The following is an 11,609-nucleotide window of genomic DNA, read 5'->3' as shown; positions in this document are numbered from 1 at the left end:
TGAAATAGAATATTCTACAAAATGGTAGCCTTTATTTTCAAAAGGCACTTATGTCGAGATCCAAATTATGGTGTCATTCCTTAAAAGGACATCTGCCACCAGGGAATTTTAAAAATATTTTCCAAGTTTTACAGTTTGCACAGTAAAACAGCCTGAACAAATCTTACCAAATATGATCAAAATAAAAAGCAAACCATCATACACATTTTCTATTTATGGCTCTAACAACTTTTTCCTCTTTAAAAGCTACTCTTAAATGTCTATAACAGCCACCAAGAAAAATCTCTCTAGTTACACTGTTGTGCTGCGCAAAAAGATCCCTTCTATTGTGCAATACGCGATTAATTCAAAAAGCTCTGAAATTATTCTTGCACCTTCCGCAAGAGGTTGCTGTCATAAAAATGGACAAGACATGGATACGACAAACTTCCCTATTTCCTCCACTTATAAAGCTGTGATCTAATCCTGTTAACATGAAATAAGCCTGCTCTCGAGCAGGTTTAAGCTTGTGCACATGTTGCTTTGACAAGTCCAGGAAGAGTTTCAAAGAACCAAACAATCCAAGATCATGCCAAATCATCAAATCCAGCTAACTGAGTTAGCGATATACGAAGAACGGACCCCTTGTCAGGGTTCAGTTTTGATCTGTTCTTTATTTACTATTTTTCAGTTCTTCCTGTCTGGGTTTAGTTATGTACTGGCTATATTTATGGTTAGTTTTCAGTTTCCTCCTATCACTCCCACTCAGCCTTCCCTTCACTCCCGCTGCTGTTAGTCACTAATTAGCCAGACTCACTTCACCTGCCAGCCTTCCTACTTAAGCCTCCCTTTACCTTCACTTCTCTGCTTGTCTGTCTTCAGTACACCACTAACTCCTCGCCTGTCTACCTGGGTTTCCCTACTTGCTGTTGGAACCCTGCCACCTCTGCATCTTAAGTTTAGCCTGTTGCTGGATCCTTTCTATCTCATCTTAGTTTTTAGTGTTGCCTCTGCCTGTTTCCGGACTTGTTAGACTTCTCTCTGCTCCAAACCTCATCTGTAGTGATGGTGAGATGAAGCCTCATGAGGCATTGAACCACTTGAGCCAACTGGTTCGAGAAAGGGTTCATTTCTTGGAGCTTCATGTGCACACAATACTGGCCAGGTGTATAATCACAGCCAGCTGTATCTTAACACATGTGATGCATTGATTTTTTTCTGTTATGGCTCTTGGAAATGACTTCACAAAAGGTGTAGGACGAAATCATTTGTCTACATAAATTATGTATACACGTGTGTATAATAAAATATTGTTTTATAAAATATTGGCCCAAAATAGTAGTGTTATGTGATATGGCATGTTGTGTATTAATGTTTTTCTGTGACTCTAGAAAAATGGCATGGGCTTAATCAGGACAGTGAAAGTGCTTGTGGAAGTTTTTGGTTTTGGTTTTTGGTTTCAAACGGTTAAGGTTAGGGTTAGGCGTCGCTTGGTTTCTCTTTTTTGACACTACTTCTCCAGCCTTTGAAAAGACACGCTCACATGGCACAGATGATGCCGGGGTGCATAAATAAATAAGTGCAAGTTTGTACAGATTGGGGTACAGTGACCGATGATTAGCCCAATACTCCAGGGGGTTGTCCAGCCTGCTTATGTTTGCCTCTGTCCTGAATCCAACGTCATCCACAATAGTGAAAGGCTGGGTATCCTTCACTATCATGGAGACAAGAGCTTCATCCAGCTCTTGATTTCTGGTGGCTGGTTAAAAGGGAATAAATACAGTGTCTGTTACCTGTCTTTATTTGCAAAAATTGTGATAGTGTGTTTGTAATATAGTAATGCGCCAGTCAACTCTTAATTGATCTTTCACCACAGAGAACCCCCAGGTTTATTTTCTATAAATAAGCAGAATAACGTTTTCATCTCTCTTTTGAGACCATAATTTAATAATACATTTATATTTTCCTACATCATAATCAGCGTTCACACAAACAAGGAATCTGACTTTGGTACCACTTTGCTTCAATGTTTTAAATATGAATACAGGAAAAGACAAAATAAAAGCTAAACTTTTTTGTATAATTGTATATATGCAGTATATTTAAACAAGAAAGGAACACATTGTTGGGTTGGTGTGAATAAGGATGGTATTAATCTGATCAGTGCTCATCAGAGAGATATCCTGGGGGTGAAAACTGCATCTGTGGTGGCTAGTTCTTGTAAATGACTCTCTGTAGCGCCGACCTTAAGGTAAAAGTCTAAACAGGTTGTGTGGGGTCTGCAGACATGTTAGCTGCCCCTTTCCGGACCCTAGATCTGTACACGTCTCGGACGGAGGAAATTCAATAATTGGGTTTAACATTCAGTTGTACGTTTATTTTTATAATTTATTTTCCGTACTGTGCAAAAAGTTCATGTCTCGGTTAATTTCTTTATGCTTTAGGTTTAAAGAAAACCTTTAAACAATCTTCATAAAGCCTAAAGAACTATGGATCATTAGGGACTTGGAGGCTAAATGTAATTTGTCCTAATTCATTCGTCTTCATACACCAAAAAACAAAAAGGTTAAAGTTTTGGTTTTATATCAACTAGTTAGAATTTTAAAAAGTTGTTGTTTTTTTTTTTTTTGAAGTTCCCTAGCTATAAAGCATGATTAAATCTAAAACTAAAATAACATTTTGATGATATTCAGCTTTATTGAGATGTACCTGTAGATTTGCTGCTAGAAATTGTCGCTTTGACTTCACCAGTCTTTGGTGAACCACACTCAACCATCCCAACACTCACCCTGGTCTTAAAATAGAAAGCAGAGCTACAGATGGGAGACCTCGGCTGCGTCTCTGCTTCACTTATTTTCCACCTCTCATGGCAGGATGCTGCAGGTTGCTGATAGCAGGGCTTCAGTCAGAGCTGAGATGTTTCTATCAGCAGGCAGATGAATGAACAGACCTCAGAGTGTCTTGAGTTACATCGGTCCTTTTCCTCTTTGTAAGCCTTCACCTTGCTGACTGAAGAAAGCAGACATAAAATACACACATGGGTGTCTAGAAACCTTGAAGACAGCTATAATAGCCCCTGCTGTCCCCTACAGGACTCTACGACATCATAGTATGCATCAGTCTTCAGAACAGAGTATTTCTAAGTACAGCAAAGTGTTCAAAGTACATTTATTTATTTAAACTTGTTCTTCAACATGTTTTCTTTCTTTCATCCTGACACTTTGTTTATGCACTTGCTGGAATGTCACACGACTGAGTTGAAAGCAGCCGAAATCATTCAAATGATAACAGAGACTATAAATATATTTATCTTTGTTCAAGTAATAAAGAAGGTAATGTCCTGTTTGTTTCTGCCTCCTACCAGGAGTGGGGGTTGAACCCACGAGGGCTTATGCCCATTGGATCTTAAGTCCAACACCTTAACCACTCGGTCATCCTGGTTTCACTTGTATAGCTAATCAACCAAAGTGAAATCATTTAATGTAATTGTTGTGGCAGTAATAGTAAACTAGAGCAAGATGTTTTTTTAATCAACTAAGAACTACGTGTGATATGATTAGGAGTGTACACTGTTGGTCATGAAAGCTTTGACATGACTTTTCTTGGTGGTAAGCTTCTGTCTTCATATTAATCTACCTAAAGGAGATAAATATTTATCCTTTACCAGGAGTGGGGGTCGAACCCACGAGGGCTTATGCCCATTGGATCTTAAGTTTAAGTCCAACGCCTTAACCACTCGGCCATCCTGGTTTCCTCACAGCATGTGACCTGGACGCTCGCCCAGGGAGGCTGCTGCTGCAAATGTTACCTTCACGGTAAAACACTGACAGTTTTCTGGATTTTATAGCTTATCAAAGTAAGACGTTCAGCTGTACTGAAGAAGGCCTTCCAGGTGCTCCTGGATGTCCAGCAAGCAGCAGGACCACATACAGTCGAGGAATGCACTGCTGGATGAAAGTGCCCCCAGCGCACATCCCGCTAACCCATAACAGCCGGTGAATGTGAGAGTATCTCCTTGTAACAGTGAGGCAAACGTCTTTGGAGGATGACCTTGTGACAAGACTAACAACAAAAAAGTCCCTTTTATCCATACTGTTAATATTTTTTAAACTGACATGAACTTATCGTCTTTTCTAGCATCTCTCAGTATGTGTTGCAAACACGGTATCAGCTAAAGCACTTCCTGCAATTTTAAAAGATCCCATATCTAAAGCTCTAGTTAAGATCCATTTTTACCAAGAGCTGGATTTGAACCAATAAAGACCTTGGTCAGAGACCGAGAATGGGATTTAAACAAGCAACCTTTCCAGGACACAACTGCTCATTTCCCTAACTATTAGGTCACCACTCACTTATGACAACAATAGATTTCCCTGATGGGTGTTAAAATAATATTGCATATAAATACAAACTAAAAGATGCTTTAGTTTAAAAGATGCAATAATATTTAGTAACCCTTTGAGCAGCATAACTAGAGTCAAGAAGCTTTACTACTGTATTTCTTGTGATTCAGGATTATATGTATGAAATGATTAACTGTAGTTGTTCTGGCAGTAATAGTAAACTAGAGGAAGATGTTGTTTTATCAACTAAGAATTAAATATGGGATAATTAGGAGTGTACACTGTTGGTCATGAAAGTATCAAAGTGACTTTCCTTTCTTCATATTATTTAACCCAGTAAGACTCTTAAAGGTGATTAATATTTATCCTTTACCAGGAGTGGGGGTCGAACCCACAAGGGCTTATGCCATTTGGATCTTAAGTCCAACACCTTAACCACTGTAGCGAGAGGGGACACTTGACCTCATTGTTTCTTTGACTTTGTCAGGAGAACACCCTTATAACAGGAAGAAACCTCCACAACAACCTGGCTCAAGATTGATTAATTACACGTGTTTTTTGCAGGATAGTGAAACAAGAATCTTTATTGTCATAATGTAACCATAAGGACATTTTGTTGAGACACTGGCTTAGAACACATAACACAGAGACACAAACAAGACATATTGCTCAGCTGAACGCACCGACAACACTTCCTGGGAAAGTAAAAGCTTTCAAACAGTCCTTAGCATCTGATAGATCTAAATGTTTTAGTAAAAATGTCAGGAAGCTTTACAGACTACGTAAATTACTGTACAATTGCATGAATGTATCAGACAAACATTCCTTGGGAAGTTAAAAGTGTGCAAAGAATCATTAGCAAAGATATGAATCTTCAAGTTAATGATCTGTGCAATTTGTAAATATGTCCAAACAAACACTCCCTGAGAAGCTAAAAGTGTTTAAATAGACATTAGCATGGGAGAGACGGCGTAAACGGTTCTCAGGCAAGATCTAAGGGACTCTTTGCCTCTTGGTATGTTGCAAGCAAATCTTTTCCAGCAATAATATTTAGTAACCCTTTGAGCAGCATAACTAGAGTCAAGAAGATTTACTACTCTATTTCTTGTGATTTAGGCTTATATGTATGAAATGATTAACTGTAGTTGTTCTGGCAGTAATAGTAAACTAGGGCAAGATGTTCTTTTATGAACTAAGAATTAAATATGGGATGATAAGAATGTACACTGTTGGTCATGAAAGCATCAATGTGACTTTTCTGTCTTGATATTATTCAACACCAGGAAAACTCCTAAAGGTGATAAATATTTATCCCTTACCAGGAGTGGGGGTCGAACCCACGAGGGCTTATGCCCATTGGATCTTAAGTTTAAGTCCAACGCCTTAACCACTCGGCCATCCTGGTTTCCACACAGCATGTGACCCGGACGCTCGCCGAGGGAGGCTGCTGCTGCAAATGTTACCTTCACGGTAAAACACCGACAGTTTTCTGGATTTTATAGCTCTTCAAAGTAAGACGTTCAGCTGTACTGAAGAAGGCCTTCCAGGTGTTCCTGGATGTCCAGCAAGCAGCAGGACCACATACAGTCAAGGAATGCACTGCTGGATGAAAGTGCCCCCAGCGCACGTCATGCTAAGCCATAACAGCCGGTGAGTGTGAGAGTATCTCCTTGTAACAGTGAGGCAAACATCTTTGGAGGATGACCTTGTGACAAGACTAACAACAAAAAACTCCCTTTTTGTTCATATTTTAAACTGACATGAACTTATCGTCTTTTCTAGCATCTCTCAGTAAGTGTTGCAAACACACAATCATCTAAAACAGTTCCTGCAATTTTAAAAGATCCCATATCTAAAGCTCTAGTTAGGATCCATTTTTACCAAGAGTTGGATTTGAACCAATAAAGACTTTTTTCAGAGACCCAGAATGGGATTCAAACCAGCAACCTTTCCAGGACACAGCTGTCCAGCTCCCTAACTATTAGGTCACCACTCTTTGTTTTCAATCTGGTTCATTCATATACAGCCAGTTCACAACAAATGTCTCCTCAAGGCACTTTACAGAAACACATTAATAAAATATTCAGTTTGCGAACATCAATCCATAGTGATTTTAATCATACAGACAGATTCAAAGTTATTTAGATATATTTTGATTTGTTCCCAGCTTTTAAAAAATGCCGTTGAGTTTGGTATAATGCTCCAGTCTGTAGAAGGTTCTCGATTGGACGATGCCCAGCAGATTGCACTGCGTCGTACATTTTGCAGAAATCCCTCCTTCTGAACGAGCATGTAGCGAGAGGGGACACTTGACCTCATTGTTTCTTTGACTTTGTCAGGAGAACACCCTTATAACAGGAAGAAACCTCCACAAGAACCTGGCTCAAGATTGATTAATGACACGTGTTTCTTGCAGGATAGTAAATCAAGAATCTTTATTGTCATAATGTAACCATAAGGACATTTTGTTGAGACACCGGCTCAAAACACATAACACAGAGACTCAAACAAGACATATTGCTCAGCTGAACGCACCGACAACACTTCCTGGGAAAGTAAAAGCTTTTAAATAGTCCTTAGCATCTGATAGATCTAAATGTTTTAGTAAAAATGTCAGGAAGCTTTACAGATGACGTAAATTACTGTACAATTGCATGAATGTATTACACAAACATTCCTTGGGAAGTTGAAAGTGTGCAAATAATCATTAGCAAAGATATGAATCTTCAAGTTAATGAACTGTGCAATTTGTAAAGATGTCCAAACAAACACTCCCTGAGAAGCTAAAAGTGTTTAAATAGACATTAGCATGGGAGAGGCGGCGTAAACGGTTCTCAGGCAAGATCTAAGGGACTCTTTGCCTCTTGGTATGTTGTAAGCAAATCTTTTCCAGCAATAATATTTAGTAACCCTTTGATGAGCATAACTAGAGTCAAGAAGCTTTACTACTCTATTTCTTGTGATTTAGGATTGTATGTATGAAATGATTAACTGTAGTTGTTCTGGCAGTAATAGTAAACTAGAGAAAGATGTTTTTAATCAACTAAGAATTACAAGTGTACACTGTTAGTCATGAAAGCCTCTTTTCAACCTGCAGTCACCCCAAAAGGCCTCTTAAGATAATAGTAAACTAGAAGAAGATGTTCTTTTATCAACTAAGAATTACATGTGGGATGATAAGAATGTACGCTGTTAGTCATGAAAGCTTCAATGTAACTTTTCTGTCTTTGTATTATTCAACCCAGGAAGACTCCTGAAGGTGATAAATACCTATTCTTTACCAGGAGTGGGGGTCGAACCCACGAGGGCTTATGCCCATTGGATCTTAAGTCCAACGCCTTAACCACTCGGCCATCCTGGTTTCCACACAGCATGTGTTCCGGACGCTCGCCCAGGGAGGCTACTGCTGCAAATGTTACCTTCACAGTAAAACACTGACAGTCTTCTGGATTTTATAGCTCTTCAAAGTAAGACGTTCAGCTGTACTGAAGAAGGCCTTCCAGGTGCTCCTGGATGTCCAGCAAGCAGCAGGACCACATACAGTCGAGGAATACACTGCTGGATGAAAGTGCCCCCAGCGCACGTCACGCTAACCCATAACAGCCGGTGAGTGTGAGCGTATCTCCTTGTAACAGTGAGGCAAACATCTTTGGAGGATGACCTTGTGACAAGACTAACAACAAAAAAGTCCCTTTGTGTTCATATTTTAAACTGACATGAACGTATTGTCTTTTCTAGCATCTCTGAGTATGTGTTGCAAACACAGAATCAGCTAAAGCACTTCCTGCAATTTTAAAACATCCCATATCCATAGCTAGGATCCATTTTTTACCAAGAGCTGGATTTGAACCAATAAAGACTTTGATCAGAGACCCAGAATGGGATTCAAACAAGCAACCTTTCCAGGACACAACTGCTCATTTCCCTAACTATTAGGCCACCACTTTTTTGCTTTTCAGTCCGGTTCATTCATATACAGCCAGTTCACAACAAATGTCTCCTCAAGGCACTTTACCAAAACACATGAATAAAAAATTCAGTTTGCGAACATCAATCCATAGTGATTTTAATCATACAGACAGATTCAAAGTCATTTAGATACATTTCGATTTGTTCCCAGCTATTAAACAATGCCGTTGAGATTGGTATAATGCTCCAGTCGGTAGAAGGTTCTCGATTGGACGATGCCCAGCAGATTGCACTGCGTCGTACATTTTGCAGAAGTCCCTCCTTCTGAATGAGCATCTAGCGAGAGGGGAAACTTGACCTCATTGTTTCTTTGACTTTGTCAGGAGAACACCCTTATAACAGGAAGAAACCTCCACAAGAACCTGGCTCAAGATTGATTAATGACACGTGTTTCTTGCAGGATAGTGAAACAAGAATCTTTATTGTCATAATGTAACCATAAGGACACTTTGTTGAGACACCGGCTCAGAACACATAACACAGAGACACAAACAAGACATATTGCTCAGCTGAACGCACCGACAACACTTCCTGGGAAAGTAAAAGCTTTCAAACAGTCCTTAGCATCTGATAGATCTAAATGTTTTAGTAAAAATGTCAGGAAGCTTTACAGACTACGTAAATTACTGTACAATTGCATGAATGTATTATACAAACATTCCTTGGGAAGTTGAAAATGTGCAAATAATCATTAGCAAAGATTTGAATCTTCAAGTTAATGAACTGTGCAATTTGTAAATATGTCCAAACAAACACTCCCTGAGAAGCTAAAAGTGTTTAAATAGACATTAGCATGGGAGAGGCGGCGTAAACAGTTCTCAGTCAAGATCTAAGGGGCTCTTTGCCTCTTGGTATGTTGCAAGCAAATCTTTTCCAGCAATAATATTTAGTAACCCTTAGCATAACTAGAGTCAAGAAGCTTTACTACTCCATTTCTTGTGATTTAGGATTATATGTATGAAATGATTAACTGTAGTTGTTCTGGCAGTAATAGTAAACTAGAGGAAGATGTTCTTTTATCAACTAAGAATTACATGGGAGATGATAAGAATGTACACTGTTGGTCATGAAAGCATCAATGTGACTTTCCTGTCTTCATATTATTTAATGCAGGAAGACTCCTGAAGGTGATAAATATTTATCCTTTACCAGGAGTGGGGGTCGAACCCACGAGGGCTTATGCCCATTGGATCTTAAGTCCAACGCCTTAACCACTCGGCCATCCTGGTTTCCACACAGCATGTGTCCCGGACACTCGCCCAGGGAGGCTGCTGCTGCAAATGTTACCGTCACGGTAAAACACAGACTGTTTTCTGGATTTTATAGCTCTTCAAAGTAAGACGTTCAGCTGTACTGAAGAAGGCCTTCCAGGTGCTCCTGGATGTCCAGCAGGCAGCAGGACCACATACAGTTGAGGAATGCACTGCTGGATGAAAGTGCCCCCAGCGCACGTCATGCTAACCCATAACAGCCGGTGAGTGTGAGCGTATCTCCTTGTAACAGTGAGGCAAACATCTTTGGAGGATGACCTTGTGACAAGACTAACAACAAAAAAGTCCCTTTTTGTTCATATTTTTTAACTGACATGAACTTATCATGTTTTCTAGCATCTCTCAGTATGTGTTGCAAACATGGAATCAGTTAAAGCACTTCCTGCAATTTTAAAAGATCCCATATCTAAAGTTCTAGTTAGGATCCATTTTTACCTAGAGCTGGATTTGAACCAATAAAGACTTTGTTCATTGGACCTACACCCCATCATCATAACCTGTAAGCCATTCTAGCAGTTACTGGAAGGTTGACATTGAGTTATGTACATTTTTTGACTTCTTGATAAATAAGTAATGAACAAAATATTACCCTTCCCCAGATGGAAAGTGTGTCTCTGCATTTTACCAACCACTCAGGAAGCTGTGTGCAGCAACAATCTGTTTCTTGTGATTTAGGTTTATATGTATGAAATAATTAACTGTAGTTGTTCTGGTAGTAATAGTAAACAAGCAAGATGTTTTTAATCAACTAAGAATTACATGTGGGATGATTAGGAGTGTAGACTGTTAGTCGTGAAAGCCTCTTTTCAACCTGCAGTCAACCTCTGTCTTCATATTAACCCCAAAAGGCCTCTTAACATCTTTCCTCTACCAGGAGTGGGGGTCGATCCCACGAGGGCTTATGCACATTGGATCTTAAGTCCAACGCCTTAACCACTCGGCCATCCTGGTCAGTTTTTGGCTCATCAAGAACTTGAAGAGAGAGGTTCAGCTATACTGAAGAAGCCTACATGATGTTCCAGATGGTCCAACAAGCTGCAGGATTGTGTACACTCCAGGAATCTGCTTCCCCCAGTTCAGTACTTGCTCAACGATGACAGCACGTTACTCTGAGTGCAACAGTGAGGCAATGACTTTTGGATAAATACCATGGCTCCATCCAAAAATGTCTAATTATAGCACCTAGCTCTGGTTGCATGACCTCCCACGGGATCAACAGGAAGCACATCCTGTAGCATCCTTCGTAGGAAAAGAGCTTCGGACTGCCGTGCTGAATTCGGACAGCCATTAACTCCGACGTCATTACGTGACAGAAACACACATGGATGATTCTAAACAAATCAGGGCCTACAGCTTTCCAAACAAGAACTCCAAAAAATGCTAGTTAGACAAATGCTGAAGCAACAAACCAAAACTTATGAAAGCGTGTAAACCTATACAGACTTTCTAGTGCTAACAGTAACAGGTCCAATTGCTCGTTGTTGTCTTCTTAAACAGAATTGACAAAGTGGTGATGATTTCATTGATTTTAACTCATCCAATTTTATGAACAGGTTTTGTTTTGAACAGAAAACGGTGTATGCACATTATATGCTAAATTAACGATGATTACAACACAAACAAATGATCAGTTTAAGTTTCAAGGCTAACATAAGTATATATACATTATATCTCTTTATATCACAGCTGTGGATTTCATTGCTTAATCTGATTTAAAACTTTGGCGTTACACCATCATTCGGAACTGATTTGCTGTAGACACCAAAGGCAGAGATGGCCAAAGGCCTCTGATCCACATGGATGACCAACAATTCATTTCATACGTGAAAAGGTAAATGGTGCTACTTACAAGTGCGCACTCCCTGCTTTCCGGACATTTTTGTTAATATCCATGAGGTGTGCTTGTACGTTGTTTCATGCAACGTACAAGCACACACTGAAGGAACAATGATAGGATGCATACAGGCTCCTTTCCTACCTCCTTCCTTACTCACTGCACTAATCGGACAGCACTTATCACGGCGAATCAGCTTTGGCTAGAGTTCTT

At 39.7% G+C, this 11,609-nt stretch overlaps 6 non-coding genes across 6 annotated transcripts; all 6 read right to left on the bottom strand.

Annotated features, from left to right (window-relative positions):
• Positions 1–3,337: 3,337 nt before the first annotated feature.
• trnal-uaa lies at positions 3,338–3,420 on the bottom strand. The gene has a single exon. It is a non-coding gene; the product is annotated as a tRNA-Leu (tRNA).
• A 220-nt stretch (positions 3,421–3,640) lies between these two features.
• trnal-uaa lies at positions 3,641–3,729 on the bottom strand. The gene is given in 2 exon segments: positions 3,641–3,686; positions 3,693–3,729. It is a non-coding gene; the product is annotated as a tRNA-Leu (tRNA).
• A 1,909-nt stretch (positions 3,730–5,638) lies between these two features.
• trnal-uaa lies at positions 5,639–5,727 on the bottom strand. Its single transcript is given in 2 exon segments — positions 5,639–5,684; positions 5,691–5,727. It is a non-coding gene; the product is annotated as a tRNA-Leu (tRNA).
• Positions 5,728–7,600: 1,873 nt separating this feature from the next.
• On the bottom strand, positions 7,601–7,683 carry trnal-uaa. Its single transcript has one exon. It is a non-coding gene; the product is annotated as a tRNA-Leu (tRNA).
• A 1,754-nt stretch (positions 7,684–9,437) lies between these two features.
• On the bottom strand, positions 9,438–9,520 carry trnal-uaa. The gene has a single exon. It is a non-coding gene; the product is annotated as a tRNA-Leu (tRNA).
• Positions 9,521–10,430: 910 nt separating this feature from the next.
• On the bottom strand, positions 10,431–10,513 carry trnal-uaa. The gene has a single exon. It is a non-coding gene; the product is annotated as a tRNA-Leu (tRNA).
• Between the last annotated feature and the right edge of the window lie 1,096 nt (positions 10,514–11,609).

The sequence above is a fragment of the Fundulus heteroclitus genome, chromosome 6 (assembly GCF_011125445.2).
Source record: "Fundulus heteroclitus isolate FHET01 chromosome 6, MU-UCD_Fhet_4.1, whole genome shotgun sequence".
In the NCBI taxonomy this organism is placed as follows: Eukaryota; Metazoa; Chordata; class Actinopteri; order Cyprinodontiformes; family Fundulidae; genus Fundulus; species Fundulus heteroclitus.
This window is presented reverse-complemented; position numbering and strand designations above follow the sequence as displayed.